The sequence below is a fragment of the Lepidochelys olivacea genome (assembly GCF_965140295.1).
Source record: "Lepidochelys olivacea isolate rLepOli2 genome assembly, chromosome: 4".
Lineage (NCBI taxonomy): Eukaryota > Metazoa > Chordata > Testudines > Cheloniidae > Lepidochelys > Lepidochelys olivacea.
In genome coordinates, this window is record NC_140414.1 from 31,178,247 (window position 1) to 31,194,585 (window position 16,339).

General features: G+C 41.3%; 1 protein-coding gene and 1 long non-coding RNA gene across 2 annotated transcripts in view; one reads left to right on the plus strand and one right to left on the minus strand.

Moving 5' to 3' along the window:
• The window catches only part of UNC5C (unc-5 netrin receptor C), a 362,184-nt gene that overhangs the window by 208,376 nt on the left and 137,469 nt on the right, over positions 1 to 16,339 (minus strand). The window lies entirely within an intron of this gene.
• Positions 1 to 16,339, plus strand: part of LOC311519501 — a 44,754-nt gene that overhangs the window by 8,400 nt on the left and 20,015 nt on the right. Inside the window, exon 2 of the long non-coding RNA XR_014711292.1 lies at positions 5,744 to 5,840. This is a non-coding gene — a long non-coding RNA (uncharacterized lncRNA). The remainder of the gene's footprint in view (positions 1 to 5,743; positions 5,841 to 16,339) is intronic.

The window sequence follows — 16,339 nt, forward strand, 5'->3', positions numbered from 1 at the left end:
GTTACATTGGGAGGTCATATATAGTGGGATCCCCCAGAGGTCAGTTGTAGGCCCAGTACTATTCAATATTTTCATCAATGAGTTGGATAATGGAGTAGAGAGTGCGCTTATAAAATTTGTAGATGACACCAAGCTGGTAGGGGTTGCAAGCACTTTGGAGGACAAGTTTAAAATTCAAAATGACCTTGAAAAATTGGAGAATTGGTTTGGATTCAACAAGATGAAAGTCAATAAGGACAAAATACTTCACTTAGGAAGGAAAAATCAAATGCATATCTACAAAATGGGGAATAAGAGTCTAGTACTGCTTAAAGGATCTGGGGGTTATTGTGGATCACAACTGAATATTAGTTGTCAATGTGATGCAGCTGCAAAAAAGGCTAATATGATTCTGGAGTGTATTAACAGAAGCATTCTAATGTAAGACACAGGAGACAATTGTCCCACTCTACTCAGCACTGGTGAGGCCCCAGCTAGAGTACTGTGTACTGAGCACCACAATTTAGGAAAGATGCGGACAAATTGGAAAGAGTCCATAGGAGAGCAACAAAAATAATAAAAGGTTTAGATAACCTGACCTATCAGGAAAGGTAAAAAAAAACTGGGCATGTTTAGTCTTGAGAAAAGAAGACTGAGGGGGAACCTGATGATAGTCTTCAAATATGTTAAGGGCTGTTAGAAAGAGGATGGTGATCAATTGTTCTCAGTGTCCACTGAGGTGTGACGGGTTTGGTCACAGAGACCCCCTTGGGACTGTCACCTGACATGCTGAAATTACCTCTGAGCCCATTTTCCCTGCCAGCTTGGGACTTCCAGAACCCTGCCTCATTGAGACAGACATGCTAGCCTGCTGCAACACAGACCCAGGGTCCAGGCTACGCCCCCAAAGCTGCAGGCTTTAAGTGAAAACAGCTCTGCAGGTTACCTGACTCCAGCACCCAGACACCGAGCTCCCAATGGGATCCAAACCCCAAATAAATCGTTTTACTCCGTATAAAGCTTATACAGGGTAAACTCATAAATTGTCCGCCCTCTATAACACTGATAGAGAGCTATGCACAACTGTTTGCTCCCCAGGTGTATCACTTACTCTGGGTTCATTGATAAATGAAAGTGATTTGATTAAGTATAAAAAGTAGGATTTAAGTGGTTTCAAGTAATAACAGACAGAACAAAGTAAATCACCAAGCAAAATCATGCAAGTCTAAGCCTAATACATTAAGAAACTGATTACAGGTAATATCTCACCCTCAGAGATGTTCCAATAAGCTTCTTTCACAGACTAGACTCCTTCCTAGCCTGGGCGCAATCCTTTCCCCGGTACAGTCCTTGTTAGTTCCAGCAGCATCTTAGGTGGTAAGCAGGGGCTTTCTTATGACTGGCCGCACCTTTGTCCTGCTCCACCCCCTTTTTATAGCTTTTGCACAAGGCGGGAGTCCTTTGTCTGTGCTTGGCCCCCACCCTTCTTTCTGAATGGAAAAGTACAAGGATTAAGATGGATTCTAGAATCAGGTGACATGATCACATGTCCTGTGAGACCCCAGCCTCCATTCTTCCTGGGTTGGCCCACAGATACACAGGAAGGTTTGCAAGTAAACAGAGCCATTTACAGTTCATTGATTCTGAAGCACCCTTAATGGCTTCCACTTAATATGTTTATATCAGTAATACAAGTTTATATCTTATTCTCCTAACTTCAGAAATAGAAATAATACATGCAAACAAATAAGATGAACACACTCAGTAGATTATAAACTTTGTAATGATACTTTACAAGAGTCCTTTTGCATAAAGCATATTCCAGATACATCATATTCACATTCATAAGCACAAGCATATGGAGTGCAACGTCACAGTAGGACAAGAAGTAATGGGCTTAATCGGCAGCAAGGGAGCTATTGGGAAAAACTTTCTAACTATAAGGGTAGTTAAGCTCTGGAATAAGCTTCCAAGGGAGGTTGTGAAATCCCCATCACTGGAAGCTTTTTAAAACAAGCTGGACAAACATCTGCCAGGGATGGTCTTCTAGGTTTACTTGGTCCTGCCACAGCACACAGGGTTGAACTTGATGATTTTTCAAGGTCCCTTCCAGCCCTACATTTCTATGATGATTCACTCCCTATTCAGCTATTGTAGATAAATAAAAGAAAGGCACCTATGATATCTGCCACTTTGGCCAATACATCAGGGAATGAATCAGGGGCTTGCAGAGCTAAAAGCAAGAGTCTCTAATAGCTTGAGCAAAAGACCCAGACTCTGCAGCCCTGGTCTGTCACAGGCTCACATGCTCTGTGGACTGAGCTCAGAGGGGATAGATAACACACACTGGCCAGTGTGTTATACAAGTACTAATGCAGTATTGCAGAATTAGAGTTAAAAATTATCTCAAAAGGTGCTGTAAGGGGATTTGGTCACTTAGAGAGATTTTCACCTTGAAATCAGTAATTTACTATCTATCTATTGATATTTTTATGGCCCCTAGCACTGAAGTCTCTGCAAACGAAATAAATCTCTAGGGTAACTCCATTCAGTTTAACGCAGTTGCACCAAGGATGAATTTGTCCCTCGGTGACTAAGCTCAATAGCGTCCTAGACAGTTTGCTATCTGATGGCTGCTTTTGTAGTCTTTGAACTGAGCTTGATCGTCTTAGTCCAGTTCTTCTTGGACAAGTGCCCACCCGACACACACCCCACGACGCTTGACACCCTTTCTGGCAGTCTTGCTGCAGAGGCCCAGGACTAAACGGAGACTTATCCATCTTCTCTCTAAAAAGTGGCACCTTGAGCAAAATGTTCAGACACGGTGGGTGGGGCAATGTAAGGAAGTTTGTGCTGCTGCCACCTGTGCCAGTCTCTGGAAATCTAGAGCACGTCTGTCTCCCAGGACTGTCAATTCACACGCAAAACATTTGCTAAGTGAAAAAAAAAGACATTTCAGCACAAACGGAGAGGTTCGTAAGGTGTTGTTCATGTTAAAACAACCCTGTAGCACAAACTGCTGCTGTGGAGAATGAAGAGTGAATGAAAACGGATACTTCGCTGGTGGAAGGAGGAGGGGGACATGGCAACCTTTGGCTAGAAAAAAGTCAAGCCTGAGGCACAAAAGTGGGGCACTTATTGAACGTGTCTGACAGCACCAGATACACTCTAAACATTAAGTAGATGACAGCCGTCTGCTCAGAGGCATAGGACAGCACTCAACAGAGTTTCTTTTTGTCCTTCTTCCATCCCCCCATTTAACTAATACACAGAATCAAAGGACCTCTCTAAGTCAGACTTCATCTGCCTCAGGGCTGAGGAATGCAAGATCAGCCATTCATGATCACCACCTGGCTCCCTGTGGGCCCACTAATGGTCTGAGGGCACAAGAATAATGTGATTTGTCAGGAAGGGGACAAATGCTGCAATAACAATGTCCACCTAAACTGAGGCAACAGCTCAGTTTAATTGTCCCTGCAAGACACCCTTGCTGGAGTTAAGCTTGGGAAAGTAGAGTAGAGAAAGGCATTATTTGCCTGTCCTTTATTGAAAATTTCAGGAAAACCAAATGTTCCTGTCCCCAGGGGCCCAAGTAAAGAGGCCGAGTGACAGGAAAGACAAATGCCTCCTACTGCCAGTGACAGACCTAACTTAGAAATATTAGGAATATTATCATAACTTTCTGCTTTAAATGTCTTTATTAGAGAAACAAGATTTATGTTTCTGGTTCTGGGCAGGGGGGGGCAAGACAAACCTTGAACTGTACAAGTGTGCATGTGTGTGCGCGTCTGTGTCTATCACACCCAGCTTATTGAACCAGGTGCCAAGAGGGCAAGGCTATTAAAGATAAAGTAATCTACCTTCGGGTAGCAAGAACTTCTCAGCAGTTTACATGAGTTTAGTTCTCTTCAGAACCTCTAAAGCAATACAAAACATGATTCAGTTTCTCGTGATGTAAGATGCATCCTCAAGGAGTAACCAGAGTTGCCTTTTTTATATTTATATTGTGTGCATGCAGCAGGTATGTAGAGTACGTTATTCTGAAGGGTAGTTCTGTGTGTGTGCACAAGAGAGAGAATCTAAGGATCTGTCTACACATCAATGTACGTCCAGTGTTCAAACTCAGGCTCAAGCCTAACCCCCCTTCAGTCTAAGCACAAATCGTGCTAACCCAGGGCTTGGACCAAGGGTCGCAGGACCCCATGGGCATGGAGGGTCCAAGCCTGAGTCAAGCCAGGACCCAGGGTTCAAGCTTTACAGTGTAGACACAGCCCCACTGGACTTGTGCTCTAGTAGTCTGCCAAACATACCCTACAATCCTATGGGCTGGCTTTCTTTGCACTCTGGACAGTCAAGTTTGGTGAAAAGTCAAGTTTTCCCACGAACAAAGGGCGAGAGCAGCCACATTTTGGGAGGGCACTGGGAAGTCTGGGATATGAGTGGTTGGACTCAGGCCCACATAATGCAGTGTAGACACTGGAGCCATCGATTGGAACCCAGGGTTCAATAATTCCTAACCTGGGGCTACAAATGAGTTTTGATGCACAATCCCAAGGTTAACAAACCTAGGGTCTGCTGGCTTGAGTTCTACTAACCCTGGACTTACATTGCCATGTAGACATACCCTTAGAGGACCTAAACCTCATACATATTAACAAAGGTATATGAAAGGTGACTGACATATATAAGCCTGATTCTTCTTTCACACAAAAAGGAAAAAAAGAAAAGTATTAACCATAAATTTGGTTGGCCTCAGTGGTACCGACCAAACTGTTAGAATAAAACATTTTAAAACTGCACTTTAACAAGAGTTAAATTTCAGTGAGGAAGGAGCCAAGTATTACTTACATGTATGAAAACCTGTGTGTGACGTGTACCCATGTTTAAATCCATTGATTTTTGCTTGTTTGTTTTCTTTAAAAATATTTTTTAAATGGTGGCAGATGCACATTCAGAAATGGAGCATTGTTCAAGATAGCCCTTCTTTCTACCAGCAGCATGGTATGTGAGTGTTTGTTAAAAAGAAGAGGAAAACCATCAGAATATAGGACAGAGTCTCTGACCTATATTCCAACATGCTTCCCCACCCACCTTGACAATAGGGCTGATTGGAGACATTGCTTTAAATAAAACCAACAACAAAACAACAGTGGACTGGATTGTAACTTCATAATCTGAGTAAGGGGCAGTGGTTAGCTGAGAAAGAACTATAACTCAGAAAGTCACAATTCCCCTTTTGCTCCCTCCTTATCCTGCATGGGGAATAAATTACTTCACCCTTCTATGAGGAGCAGGATACTCCTTCCTCTGCAGCTGGCCAACGAGTAAGGGGAGCAGAGGTAGGGTTCCTCCCACTTCGTGCCCTCCCAACCACTTACTTGCAATGGCTGGGGTGCAGTGAGACAGTTGCTCCTGCTCTTGACCATAGCTGGAATCATAATTTGAGCAGGGGACAAAGAGGGTAGGGCTTACTCCTCCTTACTTATCTGCATAGCCAAATAAGACTATGGCAATCTTCTTCTGGTTGCCCGAGTCCTGCAATTCCTGTAGTGTGGGGCATATGTGACCCACCAAGTTCACCATTTTTAAACAAATTGGCACTGCATATTAATATGGAAAACATTCAGATACCTGAATATCATGAGGATCTTAGAAACTTGAAATCTCTGGAAGTTTAAATAAAGAAACACATTCTTTCTTCTGTTATCAGCTTTTGTCTAAGCATGTCCCACCCTCACCCTCCTCTTTTATAATGTACTTCTAGGGCCCAATGGCCAGGGATACACTATGGACTGTCCCCCAAGAAGTCAGTTCATCGCATCTTGGCACCAGATCATACAACACTGTGTGAATTGAACCCAGTGAGTTTCTCGAACGTTTTTAATGGCTTCTGTTTGTGTGGGTTGAACAGCACAGAATTTCACCCTGGTATTTGTGTTCAAATGACTAAAACAAAGTGAATCTGCTTTGCCTGATTTGGGATTAAAAGCTAATATAGGTGCAATTACCCAAATTTGGATCCAAATTCTGATTTCCCCAAAGTTTGGGCATGTTTGGATCGAGGGTTTTAGTTAGACCTCATACAGAAAAAGGGGCCAGCTATGACATTTGTATCAGGATCTGGGTTCAGAGTCCAGCCAGAAGTTCCGGGATGTTCAGATCTAGTGTTCTGGTTTAGATACATCTCTAGTTGGCACTCTATAAGACTTTAACACCTGAAATCATATATTGACACACATTTGCTCAAAACCCAGCACATATCCACTTGACGTTCAGCCCAGCTTTGCCTGAAACTCAACCCAAGTTTGCTGAAAGGTTTCCAACCTGAGCAAACTCTTTGCCAAACTGGAACTGAGTCCTGGGTTGGTAATGAAATCCTAAAATTAGGCAGTTTCAGATTTAGTTATGAAATCTATCCATCCTCCCACCCTCATAAACACTTTCAGAGCTCCAATCACAGTCTAACTGTTAAACATACTAAATTAGATTCACATGATATTGTCCATAGCAGACTCCCTAGTGGATTCTGTGTATCTCCTTCCCTCATTCTTGGAAGCTCGTCTTGCTTGGTATTCTTTATGAGCATGGTAAGTACATAATGTGCACAGAACTCTACTCAAGACTTGAGGAGATACTGCAGCAAGTGGACCTAAAACCAAGAAACAGTTCTAAAGATGAGATGCTTGACTCACCCTAGTAGCAAAGAGAAGACAGGCTGCATATACCTGTACCCTAAGGGCAATTTACCATCTTTGTCCCAAGCTTTTTTTACTAGAGAAGGTTCCAGATAAGCCCTGCTAATGCAGGCTGCTCAGATGATGAGCTGAACTGAACATCCCTTGAGGGCCCTGGCCATATGCTCTCCCTGATCAACACTACCAACTTCTTTGGGGTTGCCGATCAACTCTAGGTCCTCTGTTAGAGTGCTCTGTACCCGTCCTCTCTGGGAAGACTATGCTAGCAAGTGCACTGCTTTCCACCAGTGGAATCTGAGAGTGAATCTAGCCTGTAGAGTTTTGATTATGCTGAATATGTCATAGATATACACGGAATGTGAACGTTATCTGCTATTGTTAGTGTTGCCTTTATTATCCACATGTGAATTGTAAGGTCACTGCAATGTCATGCTGATAAATTTCATCTTGTCAATGTAGTAATAGTTAGGGCACATTCTCTTTTTAACACAGTTATTGTCATACTGTATGTGCTTCTCCATTTATATGTCAGTCTGTGTCTGACATGAACTTGCTGTCTCTTTATGACTTCTTCCAGAACTTATCAGGTTATTATTACCTGAACTTTTCTATGGCTAAGATTTGGTGTTGTTCATAGATCAGTCCACAGATAGAGAGAGATTAAATATGATTTCTTTTCTCAGGAGTGAAATCTGTATGAATAACAATGTAGTAAAAGACATTTTAGTAACCAAAAAAATTAGACAGATTGTATAGTGGCATGAAGATAAAATTAATTGGGTCTCCTTGCGTGGTATCTTTTATGAAAGCTGTTAAAAGAGTTTTATATGTTTAGGATAAGTTGCGGAAATGTCACTTTCATGATGCTTGCCTTTAAAAAACATAAGTGGCCTTTTATTTCCATTTTTATGCACCCTTTAAGTGAGTCCTGCTGTATTCATGGTTCGGCACAATGACTTTCATATTTTGTGGAAAACAAGCAACCAGTACCTCTGAAGATACAAATTATTTCGTTACCTCAGAGCTTTTAATTTGCCACATCAGTGAGGAGGCTGGAAACCTAATCAAGAAAAAAAAAAGAGCAAACATGACCTGCTGCTTTGAGGGGTTTGAGCACCGCAGCTTTAAGGAATGAAAAGTGAAAAAAGAAGCAAAACAAAGAAATGCAAAAAAACGGTTGAAAGAGACCTGCAATCACAGCAGATTTGAACACTTCTTGGGATAATTTTATTACAGATCTAAAACTGGCATGGACATTGGAAGGGAAAACATTTATAGCTTTAAAAAAAAATGGATATCCCCTTCCCTTTGTATCCTCACTAAGGAAGATCTGTGTGTTCTATTGTCATGTACTCAAAATAGTATCCAAAAATCCCTGCTTAAGATCACCTTCTTTTTTCAAATCATGGGGATCCATGCTTCTTCTTGGTCCTCACGTCTTTAGGTCTTACAAGATTCAGTCCCTCCCCCCCCCCCCATAAAGTCAAAATTGTTTCTAAATTTCAAATCTTCAATATCTTTTAAAATATTCAAAAACTAAAGTTTACACTTTCTTAATTCCTCATGAAATTCACCCCTGTGCACAGGGTCTGTACAGGAGCACTGAATTCCCATGCTTCCGTGGGAAATGGCTTAAATGGAATTTACATGCTCCACAGGCTGTGTGATGACCCACGGTGAAATGTCACTCTCTCAGAGCTACCGTCACTAAAGTTGAAAGCAGAGATCATTCCAAGTAATGAAGTTCAGATCCAGGTTCAGGGTTTTCCAGATTTTGGGCTCCTCTTTTACCCATTACACAGATAGACCTAAGTGGTAAAAATTCAAATCCAAATCTTGTTTTGGATTCAAATTTCCCAAAATTTCAGGAGAGATTCAGATGTGGAGTTCCAGTTCAGAACCATCTCAGGTAAAAACGTTTCCCTCGCTTGACTCATTCTCACATTTCCAACTTGCACACAAGCGATGGGCAAACTGGTTCAAATCAGCACAGGTTATTGACATCTGAAAGTGGGCAGGCATGAGTGACAAGACAAAAAATGGGCTCTGAGACAATTAACAGCAGTGGGTAAAGATCATGTGCTATCTGAATCAAAAGAAAGAAGACAGAGCCTTCACTGTCTACAGTGAGAAACTTCCAAGGCTTTGGATAAAATAACCCCCCAACACAAACACGCACCTTGACTCCAAACCTTCATCCCAAATTTTATCCTTCACACCCACCTACAGCCAACCACAAATTTTATTATTATTAATTATTATTATTTGAATCACTGTACAACCTAGGAGCCCTAGTTTTGGACCAGGACCCCACTATGCTAAGCATGGTACAAATACAGAACAAAAGGAAGTCCCTGCCTATTTTCACACCCTTCTGAGTCCCAGAGAGAATAAAGCCAAGCTACCATAATAAAAAGCTGCTCTTATCTGGTCTACCTATAAAGAGGAAGAATGGAGAATCTCATGTAAGAGAGAGTGTTCTATGATCTCCAACACAATTTTAGACCTTAGAGGTTTGAATATTTCAGAGGAGGCTTGGATAAGCATATAAATTTCTTGGGAGCTTCTCTGAACTGAACCTGAATGAATTATTTGTAGTTCATAAAGAGGTCCTTAGGTGTCATTGTGACCAGCATGGTATAAAAATCTAGATGGGTATCTATGGGTATGATAATCCACATCATGCTGCATCAACTTTAATTGCCCATCTGATGAAACCCCACAACTCTCTGAACAGATAGGTTTCCCTTCCCATCCTCAAAATATAATAGACACAAAAGCAATGGGCAGGAGGGATAGCTCAGTGGTTTGAGCATTGGTCTGCTAAACCCAGGGTTGTGAGCTCAATCCTTGAGGGGGCCATTTAGGGACCTGGAGCAAAAATTGGGGATGGGTCCTGCTTTGAGCTGGGGACTAGACTCGATGACCTCCTGAGGTCCCTTCCAACCCTCATATTCTATGAAAACATTAGAAAGTGGATTAAAAACCTGACATTGCTATTTAACATCATTTTAGGGGGGAGAGTGTGCATGGAATAGAGATCCCCATTACAATTTGTACAGTTTTACCTTTTGCCTAATTAACATAGCCCTAGTATTCATGGTATTCAAACAACACAGAAATATCAATTACTTGCAAATGATAACTGTAAAAATTTTAATGGAAATCATTGTGTATGTTTATGTCTACTTAATTCTGCAAGTACAGTAGTATGGTCTCCAGAGTGTGTTTGACTGTGGTCCCATATCAGCAAAATAATTGGGAGGGGGATAGAGGGAAGAACTATAATGAGAAGGAAACACATAAGAAAGCAAACCACCAAAGGTCTGAAATGAACTTTCAGACAGCAGTATGACACATGGGGACAGAGTGTATTTATAACCTACTGAGGCCTGTCTTTTACTACAATAACATGAACATCATTTACTAAACAAACACCAGCTACCCATATATCTCTGACACCTGACAACTTAGGCAGTTCAAAAAGCTTAATCAAACACAGCCATCTATTAAGGAGTAAAAGTAAAGCTTTCAGTGTTAATAAAAAAGGGGAGAATAATATGTTCTGTTCTTCTCAGGCTATGGGAAATAATTTTTAGACACGCCTTCCCCTTGCCCCCTTTCCTGTGCACAGTACATCAATCCATCAGAACTGGTGTGCAGCTGGGAGCGGAAGACTTCTCCTGTTTCACCTATGAAACAACAGTAGAAACAAGTGCAGTCATTTCTAGAATAAACACATACACACACATCTTACTCAGCATTCCAACCCTCTCTGCCTGCCTCTCAAAGAGCTTTGCTTCTAAGTCAAAGCCTGAGAAAAAACGTTCAGTTAATTTGAAAAGACACTGCTGCCTGCTTGGATTTTCCATTTCCACCAGAGATATTCGTTTTGTCTATCAGGCTCATTCTGGGGCATGCATTAAAGGGGATACCCTCTCGGAGTAGTTCAAAAGTCCATGTTCCAGCAAGCAGAAGTGATGGTATTATTGTATCTGGGGCAACTGAGGCTGCCAATCGCCCTTCCCACCAGACAATCTGGCTGCAGCTAAACTAGCTCTTATCAAAGGCAGCATGAACAGAGAGCCAACTTGTCACCAGATATCGCACAACAAAGTAACTAAACATTGCCAGCCAAAACGTCTAGAAATTAATCGCTCTTTGTCTCCAGTAGAACTACTTCCCACAGAAAGGGCTGAGGGATCAGGCTCTGAGTTTGTGAATCAAACAAACAACCTAGAGTCCAAACCTGCAACCCTTCTGCAGGCTAGTGGTTGTAGCAGCTTCAATGCCATTGCTTGCGTGCAAAAGAGATTTAGGGATTGAGCCCACATTCTTCACCACAAACCCTCCATCACAATGGGCAAGCCAGTATAGGGGTTTTATTAGTACTATTTTTAAAGACACTTCAGATACATTGTTTAATTGGTAGCCACATTCTGTAACTCCTGCTCACAGGTGCTTAAAGGTCAATTAGAGCGCACTTAAAAGAAAAGAATGTTTTAAAAATCCATGCTTACCTGATTTCTCCCTGCCCCCATCTTCTCCTTAATCCTGTAATGAACTCCTAATCCTTTCTTTGTGACTACTTAATATGTTGTCCTCAGAATTAATGGGATGCCACAAATGTAGCATTATCACTGCGGGTTAGATTGTAACCCTACAATCTAGCTGAGTGAGAGGCAGCACACTCCTTCAGAAGCGGGCAGGAACCAGCTTGTGACTCAGTCACAATCTGGTTCTTGCTTCCTCCTTGCAGTATGGTGGAAGTAACCTGTGCTAGACCTTTTGGTGGTGCAGATTATTTCCCCCACTCTGCCTGCTCTGGTGCATGGTCCAATGCATTGTAGTGAGTGGGGGACAAGCCAAAGCTCTACCCATTCCCCACCCTTCCAACCTGCATGGGTGGCAATTATTCAGACACCCTTTACTCCCATGCTCAGGCACACAGCAGGGCTCATGATGGAGTGCTGAATGATTAAGCACGGCAGATGCAGTAAGCTCCTGTTTAAACACAAATATCTCAGCAAAAAACGTTGCAAGAAAATTCATGAAAAATAAATGATAAATAGGTTTGAAAGTTTCCCTACTATGGAGTCTTTAATTAAGGGTTGTCATGGTCCAAGGTGTAGCAATAGTGTGATACGCCAGTAAATTGAGGCTGAAACATGTAAAATCATGGACTGAAATTCTATGAAGAGAAGGTGTCCTGCTCCCATAAGGGATGGCGGTCTCAGAACTGAATTTACGTTCTGAGACTGTTTCAGGCAGGGGAAAAAAAATCTACACGCTATGAAAAAAACAACAAAACCTTGAGTTGAGATTTACATGGTATAACTGAGGTAACAATACGGTTCTTCCATAACAAGATTTCACATTAGATCCATTTTATTCTGTAGTCTAGATTGTAAACTGTTCAACTCAGTGGGTTTGTACAGCGTCTAGCATAATGGGGCCCCAGTCTTGAATGGAGCTTCTGAGGACTACCAGAATATTCAATAAATAACAAGATCCTGAGCCCTATCCTGGATTCATTCTCTAAACTCTATGCTTCACTTATCTGAATATTGTCCCCTCAGCCTCTCACACATTTTTTCTTGCATACAGTTTATCTTATAAGATAAACGTTCCAGTTGAGAAGGTGTTAGCTGATAAAGCTGAAGATTGGTGAAAGGACATGGACCCCCATGCAAAGGCTCTCCAAGTTTGTTTATTTTTAGCCTGTTTTCTCCATAGCTTTTCTTTCTTTTAGCACTCATTTGGGATGTTTAGTCAAACTCAAGCCAAGAGTTCAGGCTATTTTATAAACTCTTCAACGAAAAGCTTGACATCTCTCTGTGTCATCTAGTGACTGAGCAGAATTCTTTAGTTTTGTGCGCTGGGAGGTCCAACAAGCTATCGGCCATCTATAAACTTCTTAAAAAGTTGTCTATCTTCTTCCATCTTATTTTCCTTTGGTTGCAAACCTCAGTAACTATCAAACTACCCTAGAAAGGACAGTCTTTTTATATCATCAACCATTTTATCTTCTGCACGGGTACATGCCAGTATTTCTCCATAGGCTCCGCTACTAACTTTTACGTTTTAAATAAAGTTCAGACTGGTTATTACTATTCTATGATCTATGTCTCTGCCAGCCACTGCCCTTTCCATCTGTTACGTATCTAGTTGCCTAATCCCATCAGGAACCCTTGTTTCACACACTCTTTAGCCAAATACATGAGTGAATACATAAATGATAAAAAGGATTTTGGGAAGGCAGAGAATGGCAATTGCCCTGGATCGCTTGCCAGTGCACGTCTAAGCTTTCGCACGGATATTAAAACAGAGATTCGGGTAAGTGAGTTCTAAAGAGAGAGAGGAGGGTGGGTACTAGGGAGCAGGTTTGCCAATGAGTAACAGAGAAAATTATTATTGTTTTATTTTAATCAAGACTAAGTTAAAAAAAAAACAAAGATTGGTGTGGAAATAACTGACTGGTGGGAGAAACAAGTGAGTTGGGCTCTGGAGACAGATGCTAGAGATTTTGGTAGAGATTTTATGTTAATTTATTTAGAAAACTGAAAAAATCTGTTTGTCAAGGGGACGTGAGCTGGCCAAATGGGATGGAAAATAATCAGAGCTGGGGATTTTCACACACATCTGTTTTATTGCATTGATTGAACCAGGCTTTTGTTAAAAAGTGAAGGTGAATAAAGAAATAGAACACAGACTCAATCTATCAGAGAAAATCTAAGAGACAAAAGGAACAATGACTATCCTAAACAGAGGAAATAATATTTTTTAAATTCTTAGGTTTATTTTTAGTTTTTTCTCCTCAAGAACACTCAAATTACTCACCTATAGGAGGCAGGACAGACCTTTTGATAGGGAGGGATGACGAAAATTGGAATTAGGCCTAAGAAATTAGTAGACAGTCAGTAATTGGTATGAAGTAATCAACGTCAACCACTAAGAGAATGTGCCATTGGGAATACTCTTCCATTGGCGAGAAGATGGATGGGATAACTGAATGGCTTTGCCATCTCTAACTGCTATTGTTCTAGGACAGAATAATCCATGAGCAGTTTAATGTCTGTGATTTAACAATGAAATACCAGGATCGATAACTAACTGTCCTCTTACCTTTCCTTCAAATCACCCCAACGTTTAATAATGCTCTGAACAAATTAAAAGGCTTCTCCTCACTCCCATGTGATGTGGCAGAATCTTTGGCAGAATCTGGCCCATGTGTTCTTAGGCTGTATTATGTATCGGTTTCTATAGTTATCTCACGTCTGATGTTATATAATGCATATTTATTAAAAGATATTGCCAAAAAAGCAACAACTAGACACTTGATTCCTCCATTCCGTCCCTGAGTGTCATTGGCTCTTGTGTGACCTTGAACAACTTATGTAACAACTCTGCCTTCTGAACAACTGGTAAACAGATTTTACCTACCTCACAGATAGATTATGAGGCTTAGTTAATTAGGGCAAAATTACAGCTGCCCTGTTCAAGGTTGAAGGAAAAATGTGCAGGACCCAGCATAATAGATTTACTATTTCCTAGAACACTAGGCTGTGGGGTCAGCCTACCATGGCTATTGGCAATCCATGGTTTTATGGGACTATGTCAAACCACGCTGTGGGTGTGGCCAGGGTCTCTACACTAACTAGCATCTGGTAGCAGATGCCTGTGGAATGCATAGTCCTCCTTTCAAAGGCACTTGTAAGGAACCCTGTACAGCACACTATCCTCTGAAGCAATCTGTATCTTCCTCTGCCCTCGGTGGCTGCTGACAGAATGTCTGGATGACCTTAACTCAGAACATTACAACAGCTCAAGACCTCCCAACTACCAACCCATCACTTCAGAATAAAGCAGCTACTTGACCCAATATTCATGTACTGACTTGTGATCCTTCCAGGTCAGTTGCTACATAAATAAAAAGTACTTGTAATCATGTTTTATCATGCTGGATGATAATCCAGAATATGGATCTGACAAATTAACAGCTATGTCCATATGTGTCATTGCCTATACCTATACCGGTTAGGAGGGATGTGGAGAAAATATTTTGACAGCTCTCACAATTATTGCAGGCCTTTCCCTTCCTTGGGTTTTTTTTTCTCCCTCCCCTTTCCTTACCTGACAACTTTGATAAGAGGTGCTGCTGCTCTGTACCATACTCTACTCCTGGAAGAGAGGATGGTATTCATAAAGGCACTGTGTACCTCCCGACACTTCCCTCATTGCACTGGTCATACAGCTCCAGCAGCAGCCAACATAACACAACATGTTGGACTCACTGACTGGTCCCGAGATAGCATCCAGCATGCAACAAAAATAAGTTCAAGACCTTGCTTATGACAACAACCCTCTCCACCAGCCTCCCAGCTGAGTGACAAGCAGCCTGTAATCGAAACACTCCTTGTTAAAATAGGAACACATGAAATATTAATTTCCTAGATTGTCTACATTTGCATAGTAATACAAAAAGTTCATCCTCTTGGCCTACTCTGGCCCCAATTAATGATTCTATCATCGTACCTGAGATTCGGAGAAGAAGAGGAGGGGAGAGGCTATGGAGAATTTCCTGTGAGCTGTAGCTCACGAAAGCTTATGCTCAAATAAATTGGTTAGTCTCTAAGGTGCCACAAGTCCTCCTTTTCTTCCTCCAGAAACAACAACACTAATGGAGCTTATCTCTACCATCATTAATTTAATCAAAAACCTTGAGGCAGAGGGCTGATGTTAAGAAAACATTTTCTAAGATGAGAACCCTACTAATGTCAATTAGACCTGAGATTTTCTTGCTCTTTCCCCCCCTTTTCTTTTGTTGTTCTTCTTAACCTTTTCCCTTCTCCCCTCACCCCACCAGTCAAAGGTCTAGCAACTGAGGACAAAATTTTCTCTGAAGACCACTGCTTTGCAAATTGTGGATTTTGTGACAATGGAGACATATCTGACCTTCTTAATGGATTTACTCTTTATGACAGCTCAATTAGTCCAGAGTCAGACACAGTGTGCCGAATGAAGTCCTAGTATTTCTCTCAAAGAGACCTTAGGAGAGGACACAGACTGGCTTTGTGTTGCACATGTTAGTACATTAGTCTCCTCGTTTAATTTTATAGTGAGGGCCACTGATGGTTTATTGGGTTCACTGCTTTTCTCACCAGTTTGAGAAAGAAAAGAAAAGGCTACCAACAGATGAATAAAAGAATACCTAGGAGCAGGCTCTAGCAAATCAAGCCCAACATGGGACTGTGAAACACATTATAAAAAATTCAGATGTTTAAGCTGCTGCTGCTGGAAAGGAATAAAGAGTCTCTATAGCAGAACACATGCCTGAATCCTGCATGCTTACAGCATGCTCCTAACAAGCTAAATGTGTGATAGTAATATGAAGCATTTGAGTAATTAAAAAAAAAAACATGGGGAATAAGTAATTTTTAAAACTTTTTTTTTTTTAAAACCAGGAAAGACTATCATTGCTGATAATCGCAAACAAGGCAGATTGAAAGAGAGGGACAATTCTCTCTGTTCTCTTTGTGGATCCTCAAAATGTTGAGTAATGAGATGCTTCTTTGTAGCAGGAAGTAGAAATGTATCTTCCTTTTTCAGTAACTTAACTATTTAGATTTTTTTATGCTGAGACGAAACTAACAAAACAGAAAAGT